This window comes from Ursus arctos, unplaced genomic scaffold (genome assembly GCF_023065955.2).
Source record: "Ursus arctos isolate Adak ecotype North America unplaced genomic scaffold, UrsArc2.0 scaffold_1, whole genome shotgun sequence".
Lineage (NCBI taxonomy): Eukaryota > Metazoa > Chordata > Mammalia > Carnivora > Ursidae > Ursus > Ursus arctos.
Genome location: NW_026622763.1, coordinates 68188089 through 68196314, shown reverse-complemented (window position 1 = coordinate 68196314; position 8226 = coordinate 68188089).

The following is an 8226-nucleotide window of genomic DNA, read 5'->3' as shown; positions in this document are numbered from 1 at the left end:
GACAGCCAAGTGGAGGAAGGAGCAAATACACAGGCTGCAGCACAAATGAAGAAAGATGGGGCAGAGATCTAAGTACACCACTAGCTTTTGTGCCACAAAGATCATGGAAGCAAAAAATGGAAAGGTGGAGGCCAGGGACACTGGTACAAGTTGTTAACTGCATGCTCCTTCCAGAACTTGTTTCAGTGGCTCTAGAATGTCCATCACCATCCAGTCACCACACTCACCACTAAGAAACCCACCTTGTTTATACCAAGGAAGTCCCTTTTGACATTTTGTCCTGGACCTGTAACATTCTGGACTTGTTGTGCTCTCAGTTGTGGCCAAGAATAACACATATACAATAAATCATCTCGTCTGCCAAAAAAAAAAAAAAAAATCCTCAGATGAGTTTCTTCATGGTAACAACATGGTTGCTGCAGTTCAAGAACTCAAATGCACATCTCAGATTACAGAAAAAAAAAGCCAGCCTTCCATAGCCACTGAACAGAAATTAAGGGCTATGTTCTGACTAGGGAATTGGGGTCAACACCTACCTCTGTATGTATCTGTGGCCAGAAAAATGCTTTGAGCCATTAATTTAGGCCACAGCTCCAGGCTTATTCCTGAATCCTTACTGGGGCAAGGAAATGTGATCATCATGGTTAGCTCAGGCTGGCCAGAGCCCTTCTCTGAAGCAAGAGGGGAGGCCAGTCCTACCAAAAGCACGGCTGCTACATAATGGGACAGGATGGAATGGATGCCAGAAAGGCAACCAATAGTTTTAGCTACATCTTGTCTATGTATTTGGAACCCAAGTAAAAGGAAGACTTCTTTATAGTTAAGTTTGTAAATAGTTAAGCGTTCACTTCACTCCTCATGTATATTAATCAGTTTAAATGATAGAGTTCAAAAGTGGATTCTTTATATCTCCAACTTCTAACAGAAGTATACCAAACATAATTGAAGCAGTTAATGATGATTTGAGGTCATTGTGATGCAAATTTATTATGGTACCAATTACAATACAGTGACTGGCCCCAGTAGTAACCGAGCTGTGCGCGGCTGTGGCCCATTAAGTGGCCCCAGAGTGCTACGCACTTTAACAAATTGTATCTGCTTTCTATGACTTTTCTTTCTTGGCCCTTTCTCTAAATTGCTATTTCTAATCTACAGTGGAATTAGGCACCACATAATGAAGCTTTCAAACATGAGTATAAATTAAAAGTAAAAATGAAAGTGCCAGGGAGGAAATACACCAAAACGCAAACCGGTTGCTTGAAGAGGAACATTAACTTGTTTTTATTTATGTCTGTTTTCTCATTATTTTTTTTCTATAATGATTAAGAGTAACTTTTATGATCTCTCTCACGCACACCAACACACATGGAAAACTAACAAAGTCGATCGGATTTGGCTGGTGACCTCGCATTCCCCAAGTGGGAAACTGCCCCAGTTATTACTTCTTACAGCCTCTGACAGTTCCTCCGGCAGATTCCTCTAGTCTCGCTTATTTCCTATTGCCTGGTGTGTGCTGAGTCAGGAAGTATACACGCTTGAGGAGAAGAGATCATGGAAAGTCAGAACCTACCAGGGGGAAGGTCCACTGCCTACCTACCGTGAGGCCTTGACCTGGTGGTTCACTACCAGGCAGAGGCTGGCCCTCAGCCTTACAGATGGGGGAACCCAGTGTCGCCTGTGCCTCAGGGTTGGACAGATCATGAGGATGATGACTCAACACTGTGGAAACTCAGAAGTGACATGTGTGCTTCTTACCCAGAATACCAATTTAATGACAGATAATGAAAAGAGATCTGCTACTCACAAGGAATTTTTCTTCCGGCATAGAAGCCATATGGGGAGTCAAATTATAATTAGAAGATTGATTTGGTAAGCATAAAATTAGAACAAACTACAAAGTGGCAAGAAGTTAAAATAGTCTGGTACCTCCATTCATCATCACGCTGGGTCATATCTACCAACCACACCAGCTGCCTAGTAAGGCCCTAGGCCACTCCAAACACTGTGTTTTGGGCACTTTCCAACTTTGTCTCCATGACTAACCATTTTGTTTAGTTCATTACCAAACAACCCCCTTACTAGTGAGCCATCCTTTCTTTAGATGACTTACTACATTCACAGGTTATGGATAAAGATCATTGCTCTTAAAATTACTTTACATACTTCTCTTTATAAGTGTAGCTCTGGGAGAGCCATTTTCAAGTTGTAGGGCTGCCTCGTGGCTACCTCCCATTCTATATACTACATTCAACCTCCAAGAGAGCTAACATCTAAACAGAAAAGGGTTCAAGTAAGTATAAAACCAAAATCTGTTATTCTCCCTGCAGCATCTCCACCAAGTCAACTAGTTCCCCAAACTAACATTTTTTTTTAAATTAAGAATATGCTCACCTTATACTCTTCTCCCTCTGCTGCCCCTTATTCTTGGGGTAACCAACTCTTGTTTGCTCCTCCTTCTCAATGCCTTTCTCATCCACTGTTTTCTTTCCACTCCCATTGCCCCACTTTTTTTTTTATATCAACCTGAGTTACTGTACTAGTCCAGTCATTTCTTCCCTTGCCTCCTGTCTCTTTCCTTCTACCCTCATCTGCATATTATTACCCTATTAATCTTCTAGAAACTTTCTCATTCAAGAGACTCAAGGGCTCCTTACTACACATAGAATTAAAGGCAAAGCCTTGGACCAGTGTTCAAAGCCCTCTGTAATTTGGTTTTTCTGTTCTGTTTTGTCTTTACTTTCTGTGACTTCTCAACATGAGCCTCTATTTCAGGCTTTGTACACTTGCTGTGGATAAAGGAAAAAGTCAAATACAAACAATGCTTATGTTTTGCAATGCAAATTTATAGAAAAGAAGTCTTAGAAATTAACACTAGCAGATACCATTTGCAAAGTTTCATTTTAACAGCTTGTTCAGCTTTTATTTTCTCATTCCTTGTATTTACCTTCACAGACACATACATCCACTCATAGAACCACGGCTGCTTACTAGGTGGTCAACAGGTACCCATGGTTTCAGTCATGCTTTTGAAGGAGACCTAAACCTGATTAAGGTAGGTCGTAAACCAATGACACAGACATTGCATAACTCATATTGACTTGTAATGTACCGTCATTCAGAAATATCCTGAAACAAAAATGTTCATGACATTTAATGTGAAAGCGACTCTGCTAATTTCTTATGTAGGATATGACCTTGAGGAGCATAATCTGAACTGTCAATTTGGTCACCTTTCAATAAGAGCCCAACACAAAGGGATTTGAGCGATAAAGGGAACATATTGACTCGTGGAACTCCAAAGTCCAGATATGGCCACACGAGAGTGTTCAAACATGGTCACTGGGACACATCTCCATATCTCAACTCTGCATTTCTCCATGTAGATTCTTTCTATATAGGAGAAAAGATAGTCACCAGGAGCTTCAGGCTTAGCGAGCCCAGCAAAAAAAATGGCTTCATTTTCCCGATAATATCTATAAACATCCTAGTGTGGGTTCTTATTGGCCCAGCTCAAGTCGTGTGCTCATTACTGAACCGACCGGGGGCAGGGGAATAAGTTGTCGACTATGCAGGATTATTCCTGCTCCTCGCTGAGGCCAGAGGATGCAGTCAGCTCCATTGAACTACATGAATGGAGAAAATGTGATTTTCTCAAGGAAAATCAGGATGCTGTCATCAGAAGAAAGAAGAACAGCTATGAAACAAACCGGTGACTACTAGGGCAGATTCTTACTCTCATGAACTTGCCTATTTTCACTTATTTTAATATGCTCAATAATGAGTCCCACAAATTTATAATCAAAATTTAAGATGAAGTTGGCAATTTCTATCAATTTTTCTAATATACATATCCTTAACCCAGCGATTCCATTTCTAGGAAGAATAGCTATGCTAGTAAGTGCTTTCCTGTGTGCCCACCACTGGCCTAAACAGATTGCATGTAACGGCACTCTAGGATGAAGTGGTATTGTATCCACTTTTGCGATGGAGAAGTTAAGCTTAGAGAGGTTAAGTGATTTAAACAAGGTTGCACAGCTAATAAGAGGGAAAGCCAGAATTCAGCCTTCAAAGTCTTGAAAACTATTAGTTACTTCCCTCTTAAGCCTCTGGGGCATATAGTCTCATGAATTTATTCTAAGAAAAAATATGACAGGTGAGAAAAGATGTATGGCCCAGGATGTTATTTATAAGTATTTGTCCACAGAACTCAAGTGTGAAATAAAGAATCAAGAAATTATGTCAACCTACATATGTCCCTTCATTATCAGCAAATATATACTAAGTTCCTACTTTAAAAAATGATAAAAGATTAATGTTTGGTTTGGTTTGGTTTGGTAAGGCTGTGAAATTATAAGTTTGTTTAAACCAGCTTCCTGAGCTACAAAAGCATCCACAGTCAAGGTTAATCAAACACAATAAGGCCTTGTGTATTGTTTTGTATCTATCACTATGTCAGTTTATCATTTATGAAAAAACTGAGTACTTAATCTGTACGACCACTCAGAATATATCTTTGTATGTTGTAGCTGTCTGCCGTCAGGCCAAAGGGAGCTTTAGGCTAAATTATTTAACCTTGATGATGCTCAACACTGGAACATTCCATCAGATGGGGAAGTGAGTGGTCTGGGAGCCCACGAGCTGCTGGGTTTAACCGCTGAACCCCAGAATGAGAAGCTTCCTTTAGCAGTTAGGAGTCTTCACTCTACCCCAGTCTCGAATCAGGGCAAAAGAGGGGGCAGGACAGCAATAGCCCTGAAGCTATTCAAGAGTTTAGACTACTAGTGAGGAAGTCTGGAAAAGTAGATATACTGGTCTAGGTTTCTGTCATGCTGCCTGGACTGGGTGGGAGCAGGGGGAGCTCGAACGATGTATGTCACTAATGCACTGTTGTTACTTTTTTTTATATATATAAGATTGTATTTATTTATGTGAGAAAGAGAGAGCGGGGGGCAGGGGAGAGGGACAAGCAGTCACTGCACTGAGCGTGGGGCCCCACGCAGGGCTGGATCCCAGGACCCTGAGATCACGACCTGAGCTGCAAACAAGAGTCTGATGCTTAACCGACTGAGCCGCCCGGGTGCCCGTGTTTTTACTTTTTAATTTTATTTTGTTTTTTTTTTAAAGATGTTATTTATTTATATGAGAGAGAGAGAGAGAACACATGAACTGAGAGAGAGGGAGAAGCAAACTCCCTCCTGAGCCCAGAGTCTTACCCAGGGCTCCATCCCAGGACCCTGAGATCATGACTTGAGCTGAAGTCAGATGCTTAACCAACTGAGTCAAGTTTTTATGGACCTCAGATTTTGCTCTTTTTTCTTTCCTTTTTTTAACCTCTTGTAGTACCTAGAAAGATCAATTAGTTTATAATCAGTCTCTTTTTCACCATGCCTCCGTTTCTCATTATCCCCAGGACTGTATCCTCAGCAAATATAACCCTAAAACACTCCTGAAAAGCACATGAAGGAGAAGCTCATTTGCAGGAGAGTAATGATTTAGTCCTGTGAACTTTTAATTTGCATAATCCCCTTGCCTTTCCCCAGTTTCTTAAAGTCTTTGATATTTTTTTTTTCTCCAAATGACGGGGGTTGGGAGAAAGAATTAGGTAAGCATCAAAGTTCTAGCCCTTGTATTCTCAGCTATTACATTAATCTTTAAGATTTTCTCTCCCATTTATTAAAAATCAGTGACTCGTCCAACTTAACACAGAAATCCACATCAAAGTTAATTAGAATCTTGGGATTCTAATGTTTGTCTCTTCCTTTATTAATTCCTAGAAGCTTGAAGCAAGCCTCTGTGTGTGATTGTGGAAGAAAGAACAAGAGAAGCCAGTAGATGCGACCAGCCAGAGGCCAGGTTCAGAGCTGGACTGAAACTTGCTTAGTGCAAAGAAGGCCCAGCCTTCGCGGCAGCCCCCTTGCTGGTCAGGTCAGCCTCCTGTGCAACTGAGGGGAGCCCTGACCCCAATCTGAAAGATGGAGGATGGAGGTAAGAATTAAGCAATGGAGAATAGAGCCCTGCTTGCTAACGTCTTTTTTTCTCCCTCCTCTATAATCAGGAAAAGCAGCCAATTATTCTTACGAATTGACTTTCTCTCCTTCCTTCCTGTAAAGTTTAAAAAACAAAAACACCATGCAGCTTTGCAAAACTTCTACTGGATGAACAAGGGTTGGGGGTGGGGCAGAGAGCAGGAGATAAGATAGGAGCAAGAGGGAAATGATGGCGCAGCGCGACATTTTTACATTTGGTTTCCCAAAGTGTACCTAGATACAAAATGCAGGGAAAGGACATGAGTAGAACAGGGGATTCGATTTTGCACACTTACTAGGGAGTAACTGACAGCAAGGGTTTCAGGACTTCATTGCATAATGATTTTGCTTTAGGACATTTGTGCAGAAAATCACACAAAACAAACTGAGAAAACTAGTTTTCTTCCCAAACTGCTCTTGAGAAGTGTAGAGGAATCTTCCAATGTATTTTCTTATTTTAAAAAACTCGGTGCATTAACATTCTAAAGTCTAAAGAAAATACAACAGGAAATCCAAGAAACTCACGCTTAGGCCCCACAAAAGGCTCGAATCACCCACAGATAAGACCAGTTACAGTTTTAAAGCATAATTAATATATTTCATATTAGGACATTTGAAACCGCTTTTTATAAAGTCATATACTTCCATGCTACATGTAAGAAGATAATTCGAAATTGACCCAAAAAAGTCAATATTGAGTGTAATCCTGGAGGGCTGATGCAGGCACTTGGCTCCCTGGGAAGTGTTCCCCAGCCGGAGAGCTCTAAAAGCCCCCCACAACCTAAGGGCCACCACGTCTCTGCACATGCACGTACTCACCCATTGTGCCCCGAACCCGACAGGAAACAGTCTGCCAGTTGGCAAGCCCCTGAACTGCCAGGTGAGTCCTGAGAGGCAGGTAGGTAAAAAAAAAAAAAAACAAAAAACCCACCACCCTGTGCTTTGGTCTGAGCAGTGTTTGACCCTAGAGGACTCTCGGGGCAACGTGCTAGTGCTCCAGAACAGTCTGCCGTTGACTGCATCAGCACTTCCCCTTTAGCCCCGGGATCCAGCCAGCATGGCAGGACCAAGGACGCGTTCCCAGGACAGTTGCTGCACTGTATTCAGGACTTCCTCCCACCCTGACGACTAAGGCCTTGTTCTGGGTCAAGTTCCACATGCTCAGATCCTCTCCTCTCAGGATATTCCTCACCCTCTCCCCCCACCTTCCTCTCCCCCTCAAAACACAAGGTCAGGCAATCTCACCAGCTCGATCCTCCCCAGCCACCAGCCAGCTCGAGGTCGTTTCCCAGGGGACTCTTCTGCCTCCAGTCAACAAGAAATACAGGCAAGCTGAAACCCTGGAAGTAGCGATAATTCCAAAGAAGAGATGAGGGGAAAAAACACACACACAGAAGGTAATGGAACTTTCAGTCATACTGACGAGTGGCCACAAGACGGCTTTGGATCAATGTGTGCTTCAAGCCATTACACAGCACAGCTAAAATGTGGGGTTAGGAATGGGCACAAATGGCGCGAACATGATACGTAATTTGTAATATTCACGTTTTCGCCTAAGACCAGGAAAGACCAAACTAATGCTCCACCATTTGCATAGCCAAGTTTGTGCTCTTGTGGCAGCTTTATCACATCTCTATGCGTTACTGTCTAGTTCCTTTGAGATATGAAAAAGGTTGCTTTCCGGCATCCTTCCCCCAGATGCCACATTTAAACTTCTTCACTTTTCAAGGCTCAAACCACCCTGATTTTAAGGAGTTATTGTTGTTTTGTATGAAACAAAATGATAAACATTGAATTTTGACACACCCTCTGTGCAACACTGATTCAACACATTCAAATGAGACATTTGTTTGGGTTCAATACATATAATAGAAATTGTACAGAGGAGTCCTGTTTTATGCAGGGAGAGGGGCTAAGGTCAGCATATAAAACCATATAGCACCTAAGTTTATTGAAAATTCCCTTAAACTAATTTAGAAAGCATAGTTTCGCAAGTACAGCCCCATGCAGTAATATACAGTTGACCCTTAACAATGGGGGTTAGGGGCGCTGACTGGCCTGTGCAGTTGAAAATCCACATATAACTTTTGATTCCCCAAAACCTAACTACTAATATCCTGAGGTTGACCAGAAGCCTTGCCAACAACATAAACAGTCAATTAACACATATTTTGTATGTTACATGTATTATATACTATGT